At 35.6% G+C, this 23,687-nt stretch overlaps 1 protein-coding gene across 2 annotated transcripts in view; it reads right to left on the reverse strand.

The window, feature by feature from the left end:
• GALNT13 (polypeptide N-acetylgalactosaminyltransferase 13) overlaps window positions 1-23,687 on the reverse strand; it is a 557,255-nt gene that overhangs the window by 521,647 nt on the left and 11,921 nt on the right. The window lies entirely within an intron of this gene.

Raw genomic sequence — 23,687 nt, forward strand, 5'->3', positions numbered from 1 at the left:
ATAAAAGAACTGTTCAAATGAAACAAAACAAAACACAACCTAATGATAATTAAAGTAACCCTTCAAAGTACCACATGTTGTTTCAGGCAGATTAAACACACTATGGACAATACAAAGTAGCAAGCATCTTTAGAGAGACATTAGTTTTCAGCAACCAGCAGAATTTCCGCCCAGATATTTAGTTGTTTATAGGACTAAGCAGAAATACTAGCTTACCAAATCAACAGTTCAACAGCAGAACAGGCATTCTGAGTCGAACGTCTAATTGATTTATCTTCCTCTAGTGTGTGAAAGACAACAGGATGGCACTGGCCTCTACCTGGTACAGGAATGAATGATTTTACTAACCCTCAACAGAGAGTTTCTCAAAAGGAGGAAACCACAGATAGTTAGCGAATTTATAGTTAAAGGTCAAAAGTAAGTCAAAAAGTTTTTAAGAAACCATGTATTTTTATAAATTTCGTTTTTCTAAGTTTAAAACTCAGAGATTAATAGAAGATACAAACTCATGTCCACATATAATTTCAATAGAATTATAAAGTTATAACAATTAACAGATCTGTGTATTTCTTCATGCTTTTAGCATAGTCATCCTCTTAGGCAAGAGAACTGAAGTTAACACTAATTCCATGACTTGCCCAATTTGACACAGCTAATAGGGGTGATCCTGGACTCAGAGCCAGCTTTTCCGACCCCAGTTTCTTCCACTACAACACCTACTAGTCCCTACACCTCATGCAGGGCAGAAGTTGCAAACTGGGGCATGTTAAAAAATATTCAAAAGCAAGAGATTTCTCATAAGAGTTCTAATTTCTTTTTTTTTTTTTTTTTTGAAAGAGCAAAGATATCTTAAGGCTGGGTTCGCAGCTTCCAGAGAGCAGAGAAATGGTTGCCAGTCTCACATGGGACATGCCTCCTGCACTCATCTAATTCCTACTTTTGCAAATTGTCTTCTACTCTGCAGTTGTCAAGCACCAGAGAGTTTTGCTCCTGATCCAAAAAACCCCTTTACCTACCAACTACAATCAGAACTCTTTGCTGTGAAACAGGAAGAATAATATTAATTATCCTCCAAGAGCATATTTCATTAGTTGAAGTGACTGCTTCTAACTACATTTCACTATACTCTCCTAATCAGGTGTTATTGATTACCATATTTTAACCTACATATACATTTTAAAATGTCATGGGCTTGAATTTCCAGGCATTTAAATATATATTTGATAATTTTTAAAGCTAAAGGAGAAATTCAAAAACACAGTTGACTGGTACACAGTCATAAGCATTAATCATCTCAAATCATGATTTTTCATTTACAATGGACACATCTTTCAGAGAGATACCTCCTGGGGTGATAGGTGTACTATTTGACAAAATAATTATAATGATAAAGAAAAAACCTTTAATTTAATTAAATAAACTAGATTAAGAGAACAGTGACCACTAAAGATAAAGCCATGCAGCCCACACATACTGGTTACATTATGGCGTATTGCCAAAAACTTAAATATCAATATGTTTTGTAGAATGCTTAAAAAATATGGACCTGTAATTTGGGATAATTGTAATAGCAGTCACCTAAATCTGAAACTCTTCACACACACTGTAAAATATACAGCCAACAAAAACAAACAAAAACACACAAATCCTAGGCCTTCAGCATAACTGGAAGTTGGAGGATAATAAAAATGTCAGATTACCTGTAAACAGAAAATTAAACACCAATTTCTAACAGAGCTATCTTTCAAGCTCCCACTATATGTATTACAGTGATCTATCTAAAGGGTCTAGAAACTGAGGGAGAGAGAAGAAGAAAACAAAGGTCCTAAGAGTGACACAAAATTCACTCTCAGAAAGTCCACTGAGACTGTGAAAATGTTGAAAAATTATCCTGACAAATTATAACGTGAACACAGGGAGAAGACTTAAAAGTATACGGAATTCAAGGTGACAACATTTTTTTTCTTGGGGAGGAATAAGGCATTTTAAAATGATGGGGCTAAGTCAAAAGGACTTAGGCCCCAGCTCCAAGAAATTCTCAAAAGTCAAATCTGGGACAATTGGAAAATCAGAATAAATAATTATAAAGAATTAAACTTCATTACAGAATATAAATAAAAGAAAGTATATAAGGAAGAATTGGAAAACTCTTCCCTTCTGTAGAACATACCTTGGAGTTAGAAAACCACCACTAAGCACACATTATAGTTAACTGATTTAGTCAAGAAAACACCTGCGGATCAACACTCATGGGTGAAAGTGTGTTGACAAACAAGAAATTTCCATAGTCTTGAAGTACCTTCCCCAAATCACTTACTAATTACAATGGAGAAAACAATGGAGAAACTTGGCAGAGATCACCTTAACTAAATGATCGAAGACAACATCATCAAAATGGCACAAACACACGACAAGTCTCCAAGCATGATACCCTTGAGAAGGACACATCACTTCTGTGATATGTCTGCCAAAAATGTATAAACTGAATCAATAATTAGGAAATACCAGGAAAACCCAACTTGATGAAAGTCTAAAAATATCTGGCCTGAACTCTTCAAAGTCATTAAAAACTGAAGAAATGTTCCAGATTGAAGGAATTTTTAAAAAGACATGACAACCAAATGCACATGTGATCCTAGATGCACCGTGAGTTACATAATAGTATTTTGTTAAAAATTATATTCTTAATTTTTACAACTGTACTGTGGTTATATAGGAAAATGTCCTTATCCCTAGGAAATACACACTAAAGTACTTCAAGTAAAGAAGCATGTTGCATGTAACTTATTCTCAAAGGATTCACGGAAACATTATATATATGTACATATATACATACGTATATGTATATATAATTATGTAATACAATGCATATCTATATCTATATATACGCATATATGGAGAGAGAAAGAGCAAGCAGAAATAATAAAGCACAAGGGGTAAAATGTAAATAACTAACGAATCTGGACAGAGAGTATTCAGGGTTCTGAAGTATAATAATTACAATTTTCTGTATGTTGGAAGCTATATAAAAATTTTAAATTAGAGGCAATAGGTAGACATAAATAAATGTCTTACTTTCATTGAGATATTTTGGGACACAGAAAAATAGCCAAACAGATAATCAATGACGTGTTTTTAAATTAAGGAAAAAAATTAAGAAGTTAAAAAACAAATCAGAATCATTGCTCGATGTTTTTGGACAACTAAAATAACAAAAATCCAGATATATATACACATTCTCCTGCATTTTATATATTATATATAATTCATATATTAAATATGCATATATTCAAATCAGATGTATTTTTAATAACATATATTTATATATGCATATTAAATTCATAAAATAAAGGAGAATGAAAGTAAATATGGAATTTAGCTTTGGGTTTTTAAATAAACCATACAAATAATATTAAGTCAGTGAATTCAGCAACGTAAAGTTAAATAATAAAGTGATATGCATAAATAAAAGTGTTCAGCAATTAAAGAAAAAAAAAGATTATCAAACAGTCCTTGAAGGTCATCAGTATAAGTGTTTCTTCCTTATATAACTGTTTTTCTAAATCAAAATTACCAACTTCTGTCTTTTTCAAATTCAGGAAAAAAAGAAACATAAAAAAATAAAAATCGCCCTTAATTCCTAAAACAATATATTTCATTTCAAACAATATATTTACTGTCTTTATTTCCAAACCATTATTTAAAGAATTATACAATATAAACTCATAATTAGATTCTTTTTTTTTACTCTATTGTGAATTTCATTCCGTGACAACATTATGTTTGTTTATCGATACAATGCAAAATTGTTTCACTGATTGGTGAATAGATGTCATAGATGTCATCATTGATTTAATATTTTTTATCTATAACTTGTTAGCAATTATCAGTTACCAAAAAATAAAAAACACTGCAAACGTCTTTCTGAATGTATCTTCTGCCATAGCATGATTGTTTCCTCAGGATAAAATACCCAGAAGGGAAATTGCTGGATCAAATAGCATGAGGCTGTTAAAATTTGCTCAACTATATTTTATTAACACAGATGCACAAAATTTTCATATTTGAACAACCCCACAATCAGTTTAAATTTTACAGTCACTGCAGCCATTTGCAGTTGAGACACAGTATTTTTTGCGTGTTTGTGTCCTGATTTGGCCCTAGTTCTTCATATTGTCATGTCTTGAATTGAGTTTTATGCATTCTTTGTGTTACAAGTGTTGAGTTCACCTATTAAAATGTCTACAAAGAGGTTAGTCAAAAATTTGACCTTGAAATAAAAAATTGTTCGTATGGAAAAGCATGGAAACAGAGGAGTTTTAGTAAAATAGTTATTTATTTTTGGAGGAATTAACACTTCCTATTTTCTTAGGAAGCAACAGTTGAGATTTTACTGGACCTAAGGAAGAAAATAGATGAAGATATGTTAGTCTTGTAACTGAGAACATACAAGAGGATTGATTACTACATGATGAGTGAAGCAAGCAAAGACAGAAAATACTACAGAGCCCCCTGAATAATCCAAGCCCCTCTACCAAGTCTCATTTCTAATTTATAGCAACAATGCATCAGTATGTCTAGATACTACCATTTACATTTTATTATGTTAGATATTAGCATTTTAAGTGCCACTTTAATTGATAGTTTTCATCAGTCTTCAAGTTACTTTAGCCACCTTTCCTTTTTCCTATATTTACTTTGTATTCTTGCAAATTCACACAGACTTAGCAACTTTCCTAGTCTGTAGAATCCATATTTTGTATTATTAAGTTCTGGAGATTAATACAAATATTATTCAGTATAAGCACCCAATCAACCCTTCTGGAGTCTCAGTTGGTCTGCCCTGGCAGGTCACTGATGCAATAACACATAACAAACCATGACTCCCTTTACCCAAGACTACATTTTCTTTACTGGTTGATGAGAATGTCATATGAGATAAAAACTAAACCTTACTGAAATGAAGATATATGAACTCTTTTGCTTCCCCTCATATTTAAGTCCTGTCATTGTGTCAGATAATAAAATTAGATGAACTTGCAATGACTTACTTCTTTTAAAGCCATGTTGGTTGTTACCCCCATTTGTTCTGCTCTTCGAGGTGTATGAAAAATGTCTTTTTGATTTATTCTACTTTCCTAGATATCAAAGCAAGCTGATGAATCTGTAACTTCTAAAGTCATCATTGTGTTCTCTCTCTCTCCCTCCCCATTTTCATTTGGCATTCAAGAACCCTAAGTCAACTCCTTGTACACTTTCTATTGTAAATACGGCTTGGTAATAATCCTATGATAATTTCTATCATGAACAGCATGCCGAATCAGGATCTCCTCAACATTGCATTTAAAAATGTAATTCTCCTGAAGTCCATTAGCCAATTTAAGTCACTGCATAATTCCATATCGGGTTCAAACAGCAGGCAATGCCTTGACCAAGATCCTGAACACCCTCACCCCTTGATTTTTGACAGTGTGCTTACCTTGCAGACAGTGTCTACATTGTGGCATTCCCTAACTGAAGACTGTTTCATCCGTCCCTCTTCTCTATTCATCCAGTTGAGAAGTCAAGACCTGTTTCCTAACTCAAGTGGGTTCTCAGTCAATTCTTTGTTCCCTTTACTTTATTTCACCTTTTTTCCACTGAATGTTCAAGGAACTGGCAAAGTGATTGTTCCAAACATTCACTAGCCTCTCTTGTAAAGAACACTGAATGCCTTCACCTTCATCCCCTGCTTCTAATCCACTGGCAGAGATATGAGAAGATGTTGGTTCCTTCATCCTCAGAGATGAAAGGTGAAACATGTTTGCTTAACTCACTTAACCCCACTCTCAGCAAACACACAGTAAAGCATGACTTATTTTATATCCTTCCCTCATTACTTTTTACTCACTGTAAAAATTTCACCTCTTCCTTTACATATCTCTACCTTTTGCTTACTTCACTTTCATGAAGTTTTTCCAAGAACAGGTTAGAGATTCAGGCAGATTTATGTTCAGAGAACTTCATCAGTGTCATTTATAATATTTATAACTGTAAATCTTTAAAAGCAACTAGAGTGTCTAACAATTAGAGATCAACTAAGTAAGGTGTGGTTTGCGTAGATGATAGAATGCCAGGCAGCCACAAAACTCATGTCTCAAACAGTATTGATTTATATGCAGAAATCTTCAATATATCAATATATTTTTAAAACAATATAAATACTTCTAAAATAACATGATGAATAAAGTAGCAATTGTGTAAATAATTATAAATATGTATACACACATGTATTTACATATACACAAATATATGTATAAAATTCAGAAAGACTGGAAGACTATATAGCAAAATGGTAATAGTTATGATCGCTGAATAATGTAAAAATATAAGTAATATGAACTTACTTTTTAATATTTTACTTAATTTTGCAAACCTTCTGCAATATATATATATATATATATATATATATATAATCTTATCATTCAAAAAGAAAGAATACTAGTTTGAAAACTCAGAGGGAACAAAAGCAACACACTGCATATGTAAGAACCAAATACAGAGCTATAAATCAGGCAGAACTTCAGCATTAAAAGAGCTGGAGACTAGTATAGACAAAATTGGGGCATAAATAAGCAGTAAGAGTAAATTCTCAAAAAGTTAATAAAATGTGATTTTTTTGATGTGGTATGGCTGGACCTACCAGTTGCCTCCCCAATATTTATTCTCTCCGGCCTTAGATGCTATATGTACTTTATGCTCTTTGGCCTTTGCCTGCCCAACATGTAGATATGACTGGAACTCTGGCAGCTATTTTGAGATCTTAAAATGTCCAGAAGAATCCAAGATCCCTGGTGACATTAAAGAGCCAGGCTTCTCAGGCTTGGACTGCTGACATCAAGACTTCGTATTTTGTGAGGGAAAAATAAAAGCACTAATTTCTTCAGGTCACTCTGGGCAAACACTGGACACAATTTCTAAGTGATACATACAGCTACTTGAGAATTCGCAGGTAAGAATAAAGAAAATGTTCCTCTGTCAAGGATTTAATGATTATTTGACCAGAATATATTAGCAAATGTTAGGGTTCATATGTCAAATAATACTTAAAATGAAAAAAAATTCAAAGGAATTCAGGAGAGAAAAGGAAAGAATTAACATTTAGGAAATTACAATACATTAAAAATGGCTCAAATAGAAAAATTTATATTTTATAAAAGGAAATACCTAGTAGTTTAGTTATATTTAATTGTATGAAGGATTACTTTTAAAGTTAGACTCCAAGTAATGAAATTGCTTTAACAGTAGGAGAGATTATATTACACACTAAAAATGCATTTCCAGAAACTAAAGATTATTTAGATATTAGCTTTTTTTTTAAGTGAAGTTTCTTTTGAACCTGAATTTAGAACTGGGACCTTTCAAATCATGAGATCCAATTAGAAATGTAGTGTAAATATGTGATGAACTTTAGGTAGAGGATGTGAGTTAGTTTCCTATTATGTTTTATGGTCAATTTTGGTGCTTTCTTCATGTTTTACACCACTGTTTAAATGCACACATTTGTATTTACTTCTTCTAAGAATAAGTTAAAACTGATTGAAAGTGCATCCTTAACTCCTCTATACCATCCAAATATAGAGTGTGGCAGGCTGTATCTTCCAAAGATGACCGCAACATGTCCCATCCTGCATGGTCTTCTGCAATGTGAGCTTGACATTCGCCCATCACAAGATGAAGCTATTTCTTTGCCTCCTGGAATCTGAGCAGACTCTAGGACTCCTTTGACCAAGAGGATATGATAGAAGCAACACTGTACCAGTCTAGGAGTAACCCTTAACTCGCATCTTCTGTCTTCTGCCTCTTGGAGACCTCAGCTGCCATGGAAGAAGTTCAGGTCACTCTACTGGAGAGAGTGGCCATTTTGAGGAGCACAAGGCATCAGACATGTGAGTAAAGAAACCATACTGGACGTCCAGTTCATCCGGCCTTTAGATGACTCCGGTCCCAGCCACCACCTGATGGCAACTACATGAGAGACCCCAAATGAGGATCTCCCAGCTGAGCTCCGTCAACCCACAGAACGATGAGAGATTATAATAAATTGCTATTTTTAAGCCACTAAATGTATGGATAATTTCTTGCATAGCAATAAAATAACCAGAAAATGTGATCATCCTAGAATTTAAAATCTAGAAGTATAACGCAATATTTGTCATCCTTTATTTATGTAAGTTCTAAAATTATACATATGAACATATACTGACCAGAATGTCAATTGTTTATATGGTAACCTATTTTTCTGTTTCTGTCTCTACCTCTATCTATGCAAGTTATCTTACATCCAGTTAAAATGATTTCCGATTGCTTTCTGACTGATCGTGCACTAACACAGAAGTTTTATATATATATATATGTGTGTATAAAACATGGATATATATATATACATGTATGTGTGTGTGTGTGTATTTATGTGCACATACAAACACACACACACAGTGGAATTCGGGGTCATTCAGCCTGTAAAACAGAATATATAGCAGAAACCTGAATGCTGAACCGACAATGTGGAAAACAGCTTAAATTTGTTTTCTGTGCTCCCAAAAAGCAGAACTAAGACCAATAAGACCAATGAGAAAAGTCACAAGGAACAGAATTTAAGCTCAGCATAAGGAAAAGCCCTCTTACTGTAGAGAATGACAAAATAGAATGGGCTTCCCTAAGAAAGGGCCAAATGAAGAGTTCAAGAAGTTGAAGGTCCACTGTCCAGAAATGCTGAAAGGGATTTCAAGTTGTGGTTTGTTGCTGGAATCAAATGTTTTTTAAACACCCTCTTGAACCCACTATTTTGATAAATTTGTGGTGATTATCTTTGGAATAGATTATGCTAATATTTTTATATTCCCATCATATTCTAGAAACAGACATGAGGAGTGTCACAAAGATTCATTCAATAGAGCATCATTAAATTCACAGCCCTTTATCCTACTGAATCAATGTTTTCAAGACATTTATTGAATAACTAGCTATATTATGGACTTTAGTAGACCTCGGGGGAACAATGAGGAATGTGACGACTCCACTGTGAAAAAGATTATAATTTAAAATTGGAGACAGAGGAAGACGCAACCATGATAACATGGTATAAGTTAGTAACAGCAATAGGAACAAAGTACTGTGGGAACTGGAAAAAGGAATAGAAAAAATTCTGTCCTGGAGATTGGGGAAATCCTGTAAAAAGAGTTAGCATTTAAGCTGATCCTTGAAAGGACAAGATAGGTAATTCAAGGCTACAAAGCAGTGTGAGCAAACAGTCATGGATATCTATGACATGTCCAGGTAACAAAGAGATAATTCAGTGAATCCTTAAAATAGATTAGGAGGGGGTAACAAATGAGAAGTGAGGCTGCAAAGCTCATTGGGATAAATTTCTTTGAAGGGTTTTGAATGATATATCAATACTAAAGAAATTGAAATTTAACCTGTAGGACTTTCATAGGTTTTTACACCCAGGAGTTACATGCCCAGAATTATATTTAGTGAGATCCCCCTATTGGCAGTGTGGAGTAGGTAATGGACTACACGATGTGGAGTAACTTTATTTTAAAGAAAGATGTCAGTCTTGGGTGTAGATTAGGCACCACTTTGACTCAGGGAAGGTGGGTGACAGGATCACCCTCAAGATCCCTTTCAATCTTAAACCCTGTGACTTACATCCCTTGCAAAGGAAACAAGTTGCAGACAAATTCTTTAAAATGACAGAGGTGGCAGAACTCTTGGGCCACTCTGGTGAAAATCACAAAGACATTGCTATTTCAAATACCCAATGAGTTTGACAAGAAGTACAGAAAGTGCACAATCTTTGACGAGCTGACAATGGAACGTGAGAGGGAAAAAAATCACAAGGAAGAAATTAATACAGCACAGGAGAAAGGCATTTTCAACTATCCTTCTGGGAAAGCCAGATAAAAATTTGACTGACCTAAATCCTTTTGGGCCTGCATCATTTTCCAAAGTAGCGTCTACAGCTTTGGAAGGACTAGGGGACCTCTCTGTACATGTGCAATCTAATTAATGCATGTAGGAAGGACTTAATTGTGTAGGACATTTTGCTAGGTACAGCACAAAAAGAACTACGTTTGACTGCCTTCTTGCATTTCATAATCTACTAAAGACAGATGGATGTAGATATACATCTACAATTTAGGAAGATAAAAGGAAGGATTCATTAAACTGCAGAAAGAAAAATGTATGTACTTATGTTAAATGCTTCATGAGCATCAATAAGCGGGACAACTTGATTAGTGCCATTTCAAGGAGAAACCGAGCTGAGGGTCAGAGGATAAATGCCAGTGACACAATCTCACTCCCGAGACTTGCTGGAAGGAGAAAAGGAAAGCTTTGCCTTATCCATATTTAACAGCACTGTAAGCCAAGGTCAGTGAAGGGGTCTGAGGCACAACAAGCCACAGGACTGCAGCTGCTTAAAGGGAGGGAGAACAGGCCAACCACAGCACGGAATCATTCTAGGGATACAAGCTCCTTTTCTTCCCTTCCTTCCTTTTTGTTGTTGATGTTGGTATTGGGCCACTTGGCCCTGCCTAGGGAGCTCTATATATGGGTGTCAGCAAGGAGGCGGGAATTCATGAAATTCCTAATGACTTGAAGGTGTGAACCTGGATTGAGAAAGTAAGACGTGAAAAAGTTTGAAATTGGGGTGCAGTGTGAATTTTACCCCTGAGACTGACACACAGTGTGTGAAATCAGAATTCTTAAGTACTCTGAATGCCTTGCTTGATGGCAATCAGCCAAGCATATCATCAGATGAGAATTTTAGCTACTGAAGAAGCTCACTGTCCTTGAAGCCCCCGCACAGTGGTAAAGGCTATTTTCCTATAGAATACAGCCAGAATAACAAAGTCTGAATGCCTTTGCTGAAAAACACAGAGAAGAAAAGGTAAACATTCTACAAGATAACAATGTCTCTTATTAATGCCCCTTATTAAAAAATTTGTAATATTGTTCACATGGAAAGATTTGACATTTATATTTTTTATGGTATAAGAGACCCTTTCTTGACAGGATGGCTTGGCCTTATGAAAATATGTAGCTCTATTTTGCAAATGTTGTTCATCTTGAACGAGGACATAACCCCCAGAAGCAGGAATGAGAAAGTCAACTTTTTAATAGTATGAGACTTCAGTAAGGCAGAGACTTGACAGAAAGAAAGAAGGGCAGACCCAAAGAAAAAAGGATTTTGCCACGTGGACCCCCAGGGCTTTAGAATTGCAAAAGCACTAAGTAATTGCATGCAGTGCACATGAACCATTGCTGAAAACCCATCTGTAAGTATGTGCCTCTTAACGAAATTTTGGAAGCTACTGATCTTGCATTTACATAGTGTCTTAAAACAAGTAGACCCCAAAACCACTAGACAGATTTATTAACTGATTATGTATACTGACTGCTTAAGCAGGAATCATTTCATGCAGCAATGAAATGCACTTCAGTATTAAAATGTGGCAACATTTTACTGGCCCACAATTTTATATATCAAGTTATTGTGAGATGTAGCCCTCTGGCCAATTAAAAATGCATGGGTATTTACAGATTCATAATAAAATACAGATGCATACAACTTTATTAAAATCACATATTTTTTTTTCCTAGGCAAATACTAAATATATATATGATAAAAATATAGATGGACAGAAAATAACTTCAGCTAAAAAGTGACTAAATGGGGGAGTTTTAGGGTGTGTTATTGTGAAGAGGAGTGAGAAGAGTAAAAGGGTATATGAAGAGTTGTTGTTGGTGAAATGTTGTTGGCATCAGGCCATTTCAATAAACACACCTGGCCCTGCAAAGGGAGCGCTATATATGGGTATCAGCAAAAAGGTAGGAATTCATGAACTTTCTAATAAATTGAAGGTGTGAACCTGGAAGATTGGCTAAAAACTCAAAACTATTGAATTAAACCTGAAAATAAAGTTATAATGAAGGTTTTAGATAGGGAAATTTAAAAAACTTAGACCAAAACTTAATTTGGTACAACAAAAGGTCAAAACAAACTCTAAAGTTAATAAAACAGCTAACAGTCAAGAATAAATCTGAATTATCATAAAATAAGTAACTTGAGTGGTGCCCAAGAGATCATGGAGAGCCACACTTAAAAACACCCAGGAGAGGGCTTCCCTGGTGGCGCAGTGGTTGAGAGTCTGCCTGCCGATGCAGGGGACACATGTTTGTGCCCCGGTCCAGGAAGATCCCACATGCCGCGGAGCGGCTGGGCCCGTGAGCCGTGGCCGCTGAGCCTGTGCGTCCGGAGCCTGTGCTCTGCAACGGGAGAGGCCACAACAGTGAGAGGCCCACGTACCACAAAAAAAAAACAAAACAAACAAACAAAAAAAAACACCCAGGAGAAAGCTGGACAGCTGCATATAAACCACTAAAGTTAGAACACTCCCTTACACCATACACAAAAATAAACTCAAAATGGCTTAAAGACTTAAATATAAGACATGACAACATAAACATCCTAGAATAGAACATAGGTAAAGCATTCTCTGACATAAATAGTAGCAATATTTCCTTAGATCAGTCTTCCAAGGCAAAAGAAATAAAAGCAAAAATAAACAAATGGGACCTAATCCAACTTATAAGCTTTTGCACAGCAAGGGAAACCATAAACAAAATAAAAAGACAACCTACACAATGGGAGAAAATATTTGCAAATGATGCTACCAACAAGGGCTTAATTTCCAAACTACACAAACCACTCACACAGCTTAATATCAAAAAACCAAATAACCCAATCAAAAAATGGGCAGAAGACCTAAATGAACATTTCTCCAAAGAAGACATATAGATAACAGGCACATGAAAAGATGCTCAACATCACTAATTATTAGAGAAATGCAAATCAAAACTATAATGAGGTATCACCTCACACAAGTCAGAATGGCCATCATCAAAAAGTCTACAAATAATAAATGTTGGAGAGGGTGTGGAGAAAAGGGAACCCTCCTACTCTATTGGCAGGAATGTAAATTGATACAACCACTATGGAAAACAGTATGGAGGTTCCTTAAAAAACTAAAAATAGAACTACCATATGATCCAGGAATCCCACTCCTGGGCATATATCTGGAAAAGATGAAAACTCTAATTGGAAAAGATACATGCACTTCAATGTTCACAGCAGCACTACTTACAATAATAGCCAATACATGGAAGCAACCTAAGTGTCCATCAACTGAGGAATGGATAAAGACAATGTGGTATATATACACAATGGAATATTACTCAGCCATAAAAAAGAATGAAATATTGCCATTTGTTGCAACATGGATGGACCTAGAGATTATATACTAAGTGAAGTCAGTCAGACAGAGAAAGACAAATATTATATGACATCACTTACATGTGGAATATAAAAAAATGATACAAATGAACTTATTTATAAAACAAACAGACTCACAGACATAGAAAACAAACTTATGGTTACCAAAGGGGAAGTGGTGGGGGGGACAAATTAGGAGTATGGGATTAACAGATACACACTACTATATATAAAATAGATAAACAGCAAGGACTTACTGTATAGCACAGCGAACTATATTCAATCTTATAATAACCTACAATGGATAAAAATCTGAAAAATAATTTGTATGTGTATATATATGTATGTATAACTGAATCATTTTGCTGTATACCTAAAGCACAATATTGTAAATCAATATTCCATAAAATAAATAAATAAATACCCAGGAAACCCATAAAAAGAAAAACTCAACTTTCAGTAGAAGCCCTCTGTGGAACATGCATGCTCATGCGCACACGGGCGCACACGCGCGCACACACACACACACACACACACACACACACACACAGTGGGCATCAGCCCTGCCCTGTGACAGGAAAGAGTATATATGTTTGGTTTAGTGTTAGTCAAAAACACACTGCAAAACCAATGATAATGCTAAATCTTTCTATATCTTGGTTTTATATTTACAATGATGGTGAATATTTTTGTGAGCTATGAACTTCCAAAGCACTTTTAAATAAAATGAAAACTGTTCACAAAGTGAGTTTACAAGGTTAATTATCGGTGGACTATCACACTATAAAATAATTACAAGTGGAGTATTTTGGCAGTTAGATGCAACAATACAGAAAAATCAATTGTCTGTCTGTGACTTAATGTAACCTTGGTTGAAAATGGTTAACCTCATACATGGTTCCCAGACACAGCAGGAGTTATTACTTGATTGTAATTATTTCTCATGTAGAAATTTCTTGCAAGGTTGTTGAAGTTTAAGTTAAACTTTTCTTTTTAATCACTTTTAAAAAATATTCAAACACAAAACTTCAGAATGGGAGGCAACAGGAGTACTAGGCAAATGTAAGCTAAGGACCCAACGTTATTTTAGGCAGCTCTAGAAAACTGTTTGGATCACAATAAGAAAAGTAGTAAAAGGTTATTTAACTAATTTCATTATTTTTAATATGAAAAGGATTTCTAAACACAGATAAAACACAAACTATTTAATAACCCATACAACCACTTCTTATATTATAAACTCTCACAAAACATAAGCTAGTCCTTCATCATTTTTTAAAAATAAATATTCTATTTTACTCAACATGTTTTTGGTGTTGAGGAAGTTACAGGTTACATTAAACAATTAGTCCTGGTACATTTCAACAGACTGCAAATGATTCAGAAATAAATCAAAAACATCATGATGCATCATTAGATTCCCACCAGCAGTTTATGAATTTATGTACAATTATCATTTGTACAAATTATTGTGAAGGAACTGACAAACTATCAGTGTTCAAAACAACATATTCTCCTCATATGACAAGAAAAGAGAACTGGAATTCAAATATTTCTAAATGAGAAATCAATTACAATTTATCTCAAATTATGTGTCCTTCTACATAAAAAAATAGAAATTCTCCAATTAAGCATTTATAAAAATCACTAAAAACAACAAGACATCACATACTAAAAATGAAGTCTGGTCTCTAAAGAACAAAAAATAATAATGTTTCATCTTTTTCACTCAAGGGACTAAGGTTAGGATTGGAAACATTTTAAAATTGTTACTATTTTTCATACTCACACAAAAAAAGCACTCACTTTTCAATTTCTCTAAGAATCAGCCAAGAAAAAATAACAGTCAAAGCTGATCAAAAAACTAAGGGGAAAGGGGAGGATGACCGCTCAACATAGCCAAGAACACCTAACAAAAATCAGCAGTGACACTAGAATTTTTTAACTAGAAGTTAAAGGAAATAGAAGAATCTTACCACCCTTTTTTTAAGCTAGATGCACTTTCTGCAAAGTGGCATTTCAGTGTTTAGCACTGTGTACAATGTGCGCAATTATATGATATATTTATCATGACATGGTATTCCTTTGCCTTCCCTCTTTTACCTTCACCTCTCTCTTAAACAAGATTTATAAATATTTCACTAATATAGTTTTACTGTGTTTCTATTTTGGTTGGCTTCAATCCTATCTTCGACTGCTATTTATTTATTGCCTCCTGGGATCGGATTTTGCAGTTACTCTTCACAATAACTCTTCCAGGTCTGAGAATTTTATTTCAGAAATCAGTTAAGCAGGCAAGATTTACTAGGCACCTGCCATACTAAATGCCCATAGAGGACCCTGGAAGAGGGGATACACTAATAACAGCTAGTATTTGTTAAGCGCATGCTAAGTGCCAAGCACAATAATCAGTACATTACATGCATTGTCACCTCAACACATTAAAGCAGTTATAATTATTAGGTAGATGAAAATAAACATCCAGCTCTTAGAATTGTGAGAATTAAAAGGGCTAATATTATGTAAAGCACTTAAAAGAGACCCGCAAAACCAGTTAGAAACCTGCATTGTATTAGTGTTAGCCACTATTACTATTACCCTCACTTTAAAGATGAAGTAACTAAATCCCACAGAGGCTATCTAACTATGCTTTGTCATTCTGCTAAGTAATTGGATAATTCAGAACTTCTGAACTGCATTTATGCAGGCACCATAGTCTTAAACTTGTAGCTTTAGCACAACCATGTTCCACTGCCTCTTCCAAACTTGAGTCCAGGCATTTTTCTTATCTTAGAATCAAGGGATGGTTCATATGCTAACGGTTCTAATTAATTGCCAAGAACTTCACATTTAAAAGGAAATTTAATGGACCCTGGATTCATCAAACCAGGTGAGATAACAGGACAGAGCAGGTCTTCACTGCCCCCAGTCACTGTCCAAAAACCAGATCACTCAGTAGATGGTAAAAGGAGGTGACCCAAGGGATTATTATCACAACCTGTCAACAGAAACCAGATATCCACAGCTTTAAAGAATGCCTCATTGTTAACTTTTTTGTCATTTCAGAATCCCCTATCCTTCCAAATCATAAAAATACTAGATCGATCTTAACATATTATTTAATATGTAATTTGTGTTCTCAATTTTCACAATACTTTTTTGTGGTATACAAGCCCCAAGTTGGTGGTGGGGAGAGACTGGGAAACTTCCTCATTCCTCCTTACCTCTCTTCCTCTCCCTGTCTGTCTGTCTCTGTCTCTGCCTCAGTCCCTCTCTCTGTCAATCTCTTTATTTCTATCTATCTACAGAAAACTGTTATAACTTTCTTTTGGCTTGTTGAATTGATATTCATAATTAAAAGATGCTAAAGCACACATGTATGCACACACACACACACACACACACACAGAAATCTAACAACCAGCAGGTTAGACATTTCTTATGGGACCCATCTGTGTTCTCACGTTCATTAGGAATAGCTAACATCTTTAAAGCAACTATTTCTGATTAGCTACAAAATCAAAGTGTTAGTCCAAATAATAAGAAGCAGTGAGAACTTCCAGAGCAGCTGCCGATCTAAGATGGCAATATCCTCACATCTGTGCAATGTTGAAATGGCCATCCTTCATCTATCAATTCCTCTGTGAATCTGCAGACACATCAGGTAATCAGAATAACTGGTATAATTTAATAACGCAGAGGACTATAAAATTTACCATCTCTATCTGGAAACCACTACAAAATGTTTAAAATTATTGTTTAGTACTATTAAAATGTTCAGGAAAACAGAGGTGTAATGGAGATAAAATCTTCTAGAGAATCATTCGGTAAGGCTTGCATTTTTACATCAGCAAAAATAAAAGTTTTTTTTTAATTATAAGAAAATAAGACCTAGAAAATTTAAAGTTCATTTCATTCTCAAAGAAAATGATAGGCCTACATTTGCAAAATAAACAAACAGTAGAATATAGAGTCATACCAGATTTTTTTTTTTTACCAGTTGCATCATTTCAAAGATAAGGAAACGGAGATCCAAAGAACTTAAATGACACGGTACAGAATTTATAATGGTTTTACCAGAACTAGAATCCAATTCTCTCCTCTTAGTCCCATAATCGTTATCATACTGTAAGGGATGATTGCCACTGTGTTTAGAACAGAAGTTCCAAGGATTTATATTTCTTTATACAGTGGAGCCCCCTCTCCGAACCCCAACCTGTTCCTTTCCTCAGAGGGAATCACCTTTAATTGCTTATTAGTTCCACAACAAAAAGCTTAAATTCAAATGTCTTTATGGACCAGGGGGATTCAACAGACAGTGACTGCAATCTGTGGAAATCTGGTACAGATACACCTAAAGAAACCCCATTTAAAAAAAAAATCAAGGTAAAACATACTTTGACCAAACAAATAGACCCACAGTATTTTAGACATTATCTAAATTATCTCACATACCACACTCCACATTTCTCCATACTCTTCCTATTAATATAGTCAATTATTCCTTCTCTTAGTTCTCTTTGGAATTTTGAGTTGCAAATCATTTTCCTTCATAAATTTGAGAATTATTCTATTAATTTTTAAAACATGTTCTGATTATATTTCTTTGTTTTCTTACAATCAGATCTCCAATTAGCAGGCAGTCACACTTCAGGGAGATTCAGTGACTCATCTTTTTCATCTTTTTGTTCTTTTTCTTTGCACTGTAGAGAGATTTTCTCTATTTAAAATTACAAATGTCCCTTAAAACTACTGATATGAAAATCTTTAATTTCCAATAGTTTTTCTCGTTTAGCTTTTGTGTCTCTTCCCTATCATCTTCTTGTTTTATGAATGTAATATTTTCTTAAATCTCTTTAAAAAATTTAATTTTTTGGTCTCTTTTATGATTTTTTTTTAATGATCTGTACCATGCAAGGTCATTTTTTATCATTGGTTTTCATTTATCTTGGTGTCGCTTTTTTTTTTTTTTAACATCTTTACTGGAGTATAATTGCTTTACAATGGTGTGTTAGTTTCTGCTTATTAACAAAGTGAATCAGTTATACATATACATATAGCCTCATATCTCTTCCCTCTAGCGTCTCCCTCCCTCCCACCCTCCCTAGCCCACCCCTCTAGGTGTTCACAAACAACTGAGCTGATCTCCCTGTGCTATGCGTCTGCTTCCCACTAGCTATCTATTTTACGTTTGGTAGTGTATATATGTCCATGCCACTCTCTCACTTTGTCACAGCTTACCCTTCCTCCTCCCCATATCCTCAAGTCCATTCTCTAGTAGGTCTGTGTCTTTATCCCGTCTTGCCCCTAGGTTCTTCTTGACCTTTTTTTTTTTTCTTAGATTCCATATATATGTGTTAGTATATGGTATTTGTTTTTTTCTTTCTGACTTACTTCACTCTGTATGACAGACTCTATGTCCATCCACCTCACTACAAATAACTCAATTTTCTTTCTTTTTATGGTGGAGTAATATTCCATTGTATATATGTGCCACATCTTCTTTATCCATTCATCTGTTGATGGACACTTAGGGTGCTTCCATGTCCAGGCTGTTGTAAATAGAGCTGCAATGAACATTTTGGTACATGTCTTTTTTTCACTTACAGTTTTCTCAGGGGATATGCCCAGTAGTGGGATTGCTGGGTGGTATAGTAGCTCTATTTTTAGTTTTTTAAGGAACCTCCATACTGTTCTCCATAGTGGCTGTATCAATTTACATTCCCGCCAAAAGCAAGGGGGTTCCCTTTTCTTCACAACTCTCCAGCATTTATTGTTTGTAGATTTTTTCATGACGGTCATTCTGATCGGTGTGAGATGATATCACATTGTAGCTTTGATGTGCATTTCTCTAATGATTAATGATGCTGAGCATTCATGTGTTTGTTGGCAATCTGTATATCTTCTTTGGAGAAATGTCTATTTAGGTCTTCTGCCCATTTTTGGATTGGGTTGTTTGTTTTGATATTGAGCTATATGAGCTGCTTGTATATTTTGGAGATTAATCCTTTGTCAGTTGCTTCATTTCCAAATATTTTTTCTTAGTCTGAGGGTTGTCTTTTCATCTTGTTTGTTTATGGTTTCCTTTGCTGTGCAAAAGCTTTTAAGTTTCATTAGGTCCCATTGTTTATTTTTGTTTTTATTTCCATTTCTCTAGGAGGTGGGTCAAAAAGGATCTTGCTGTGATTTTTGTCATAGAGTGTTCTGCCTATGTTTTCTTCTACGAGTTTTATAGTATCTGGCCTTACATTTAGGTCTTTAATCCATTTTGAGTTTATTTTTGTGTATGGTGTTAGGGAGTGTTCTAACTTCATTCTTTTACATGTAACTATCCAGTTTTTCCCAGCACCACTTATTGAAGAAGTTGTCTTATCTCTACTGTATATTCTTGCCTCCCTTATCAAAGATAAGGTGACCATATGTGCGTGGGTTTATCTCTGAGCTTTCTATCCTGTTCCATTGATCTATATTTCTGTTTTTGTGCCAGTACCATACTGTCTTGACTACTGTAGCTTTGTAGTATACTCTGAAGTCAGGGAACCTGATTCCCCCAGCTCTGTTTTTCTTTCTCAAGATTGCTTTAGCTATTCGGGGTCTTTTGCGTGTTTCCATACAAATTGTGAAATTTTTTGTTCTAGTTCTGTGAAAAATGCCAGTGGTAGTTGGATAGGGGTTCCATTGAATCTGTAGATGGCTTTGGGTAGTAGAGTCATTTTCACAATGTTGATTCTTCTGATCCAAGAACATGGTATATCTCTCCATCTGTTTATCATCTTTAATTTCTTTCATCAGTGTCATAATTTTCTGCATACAGGTCTTTTGTCTCCTTAGGTAGATTTATTCCTAGATATTTTATTCTTTTTGTTGCAATGGTAAATGGGAGTGTTTTCTTGATTTCACTTTCAGATTTTTCATCATTAGTGTATAGGAATGCTGGCGATTTCTGTGCATTAATTTTGTATCCTGCTACTTTACCAAATTCATTGATTAGCTCTAGTAGTTTTCTGGTAGCATCGTTAAGATTCTCTAGGTATAATATCATGTCATCTGCAAACAGTGACAGTTTTACTTCCTCTTTTCCAATTTGGATTTCTTTTATATCTTTATCTTCTCTGATTGCTGTGGCTAAAACTTCCAAAACAATGTTGAATAACAGTGGTCAGAGTGGGCAACCTTGTCTTGTTCCTGATCTTAGTGGAAATCGTTTCAGTTTTTCACCATTGAGGACGATATTGGCTGTGGGTTTGTCATATATGGTCTTCATTATGTTCAGGAAAGTTCCCTCTATGCTACTTTCTGGAGGGTTTTTATCATAAATGGGTGTTGAATTTTGTCGAAAGCTTTCTCTGCATCTATTGAGATGATTATATGGTTTTTCTCCTTTAATTTGTTAATATGGTGTATCACATTGATTGATCTGCACATATTGAAGAATCCTTGCATTCCTGGGATAAACCCCACTTGATCATGGTGTATGATCCTTTTAATGTTCTGTTGGATTCTGTTTGCTAGATTTTGTTGAGGATTTTTGCATCTATGTTCATCAGTGACATTGGCCTGTAGTTTTCTTTCTTTGTGACATTCTTGCCTGGTTTTGGTATTAGGGTGATGGTGGTCTCATAGAATGAGTTTGGGAGTGTTCCTCCCTCTGCTATATTTTGGAAGAGTTTGAGAAGGATAGGTGTTAGCTCTTCTCTAAATGTTTGATAGAATTCGTCTGCGAAGCCATCTGGTCCTGGGCTTTTGTTTCTTGGAAGATTTTTAAACACAGTTTCAATTTCAGTCCTTGTGATTGGTCTGTTCATATTTTCTATTTCTTCCTGGTTCAGTCTCAGAAGGTGGTGCATTTCTAAGAATTTTTCCATTTCTTCCAGGTTGTCCATTTTATTGGCATATAGTTGCTTGCAGTAATCCCTCATGATCCTTTGTATCTCTGCAATGTCAGTTGTTACTTCTCCTTTTTCATTTCTAATTCTATTGATTTGAGCCTTCTTCCTTTTTTTCTTCATGAGTCTGGTTAATGGTTTATCAATTTTGTTTATCTTCTCAAAGAACCAGCTTTTAGTTTTATTGATCTTTCCTATCCTTTCCTTCATTTCTTTTTCATTTATTTCTGATCTGATCTTTATGATTTCTTTCCTTCTGCTAACTTTGGGGGTTTTTTTGTTCTTCTTTCTCTAATTGCTTTAGGTGTAAGGTTAGGTTGTTTATTTGAGACGTTTCTTGTTTCTTAAGGTAGGCTTGTATAGCTATAAAGTTCCCTCTTAGAACTGCTTTTTCTGCATCCCATAGGTTTTGGGTTGTTGTGTTTTGGTGGTACTGAATTCTCTTAGCTTTTGCTTGTCTGTAAAGGTTTTCATTTCTCCATCAAATCTAAATGAGATCCTTGCTGGGTAATCTTGGCTGCAGGTTTTTCTTCTTTATCACTTTAAATATGTCCTGCCTCTCCCTTCTGGCTTGCAGAGTTTCTGCTGAAAGATCAGCTGTTAACCTCATGGGGATTCCCTTGTATGTTATTTGTTGCTTTTCCCTTGCTGCTTTTAATATTTTTTCTTTGTATTTAATTTTTGATCATTTGATTAATATGTGTCTTGGCGTGTTTCTCCTTGGATTTATCCTGTATGGGAATCTCTGTGGTTCGTGGACTTGAATAACTATTTCCTTTCCCATATTAGGGAAGTTTTCAACTATAATCTCTTCAAATATTTTCTCAGTTCCTTTCTTTTTCTCTTCTTCTTCTGGGACCCGTATAATTCGAATGTCGGTGTGTTTAATGTTGTCCCAGAGGTCTCTGAGACTGTCCTCAATTCTTTTTTTTTTTTTTTCTTTATTCTGCTCTGCAGTATTATTTCTACTATTTTATCTTCCAGGTCACTTATCCATTCTTCTGCCTCAGTTTTTCTGCTATTGGTCTCTTCTAGAGAAATTTTAATTTCATTTATTGTGTTGTTCATCATTGTTTGTTTGCTCTTTAGTTCTTCTAGGTCCTTGTGAAATGTTTCTTGTACTTTCTCTATTCTATTTCCAAGATTTTGGATCATCTTTACTATCATTCTGAATTCTTTTTCAGGTAGACTGCCTATTTCCTCTTCATTTGTTAGGCCTGGTGGGTTTTTACCTTGCTCCCTCATCTGCTGTGTGTTTTTCTGTTTTCTCATTTTGCTTAACTTACTGTGTTTGGGGGTCTCCTTTTCACAGGCTGCAGGTTCATAGTTCCCGTTGTTTTTGCTGTCTGTCCCCAGTGGCTAAGGTTGGTTCAGTGGGTTGTGTAGACTTCCTGGTGGAGGGGACTAGTGCCTGTGTTCTGGTGGATGAGGCTGGATCTTGTCTTTCTGGTGGGCAGGTGCACATCTGGTGCTGTGTTTTGGGGTGTCTGTGGCCTTATTATGATTTTATGCAGCCTCTGTGCTAATGGGTGGGGTTGTGTTCCTGTCTTGCTAGTTGTTTGGCATAGGGTGTCCTGCACTGTAGCTTGCTGGTAGTTGAGTGAAGCTGGGTCTTGGCGTTGAGATGGAGATCTCTGGGAGATTTTCGCCGTTTGATATTACGTGGAGCTGGGAGGTCTCTTGTGGACCAGTGTCCTGAAGTTGGCTCTCCCACCTCAGAGGCACAGCACTGACTCCTGGCTGGAGCACCAAAAGCCTTTTATCCACACGGCTCAGAATAAAAGGGAGAAAAAAATAGAAAGAACGAAAGAAGATAAAATAAAATAAAGTAAAATAAAGTTATTAAAATAAAAGTTATTAAGAAAAAAATTTTTTAAAGTAAAAAAAAAAAAAAAAAGGACAGACAGAACCCTAGGACAAATGGTAAAAGCAAATCTATACAGACAAAATCACACACAGAAGCATACACATACACAAGCACAAAAAGAGAAAAAGGGAAAAGAAATATATATATCTTTGCTCCCAAAGTCCACCTCCTCAATTTGGGATGATTCGTTGTCTATTCAGGTATTCCACAGATGCAGGGTACATCAAGTTGACAGTGGAGATTTAATCCGCTGCCCCTGATGCTGCTGGGAGAAATTTCCCTTTCTCTTCTTTGTTTGCACAGCTCCCGTGGTTCAGCTTTGGATTTGGCCCCGCCTCTGCGTGTAGGTCGCCGGAGGTCATCTGTTCTTCGCTCAGACAGGACGGGGTTAAAGAAGCAGCTGATTCGGGGGCTCTGGCTCACTCAGGCCAGGGGGACGGAGGGGTACGGATGTGGGGCGAGCCTGCGGTGGCAGAGGCTGGCGCTATGTTGCACCAGCCTGAGGCGCGTGTGCGTTCTCCCGGGGAGGTTGTCCCTGGATCACGGGACCCTGGCAGTGGTGGGCTGCACCGGCTCCCGGGAGGGGAGGTGTGGAGAGTGACCTGTACTCGCA

This window comes from Monodon monoceros, unplaced genomic scaffold (genome assembly GCF_005190385.1).
Source record: "Monodon monoceros isolate NGI ecotype Baffin Bay Population unplaced genomic scaffold, NGI_Narwhal_1 Super_Scaffold_16, whole genome shotgun sequence".
In the NCBI taxonomy this organism is placed as follows: Eukaryota; Metazoa; Chordata; class Mammalia; order Artiodactyla; family Monodontidae; genus Monodon; species Monodon monoceros.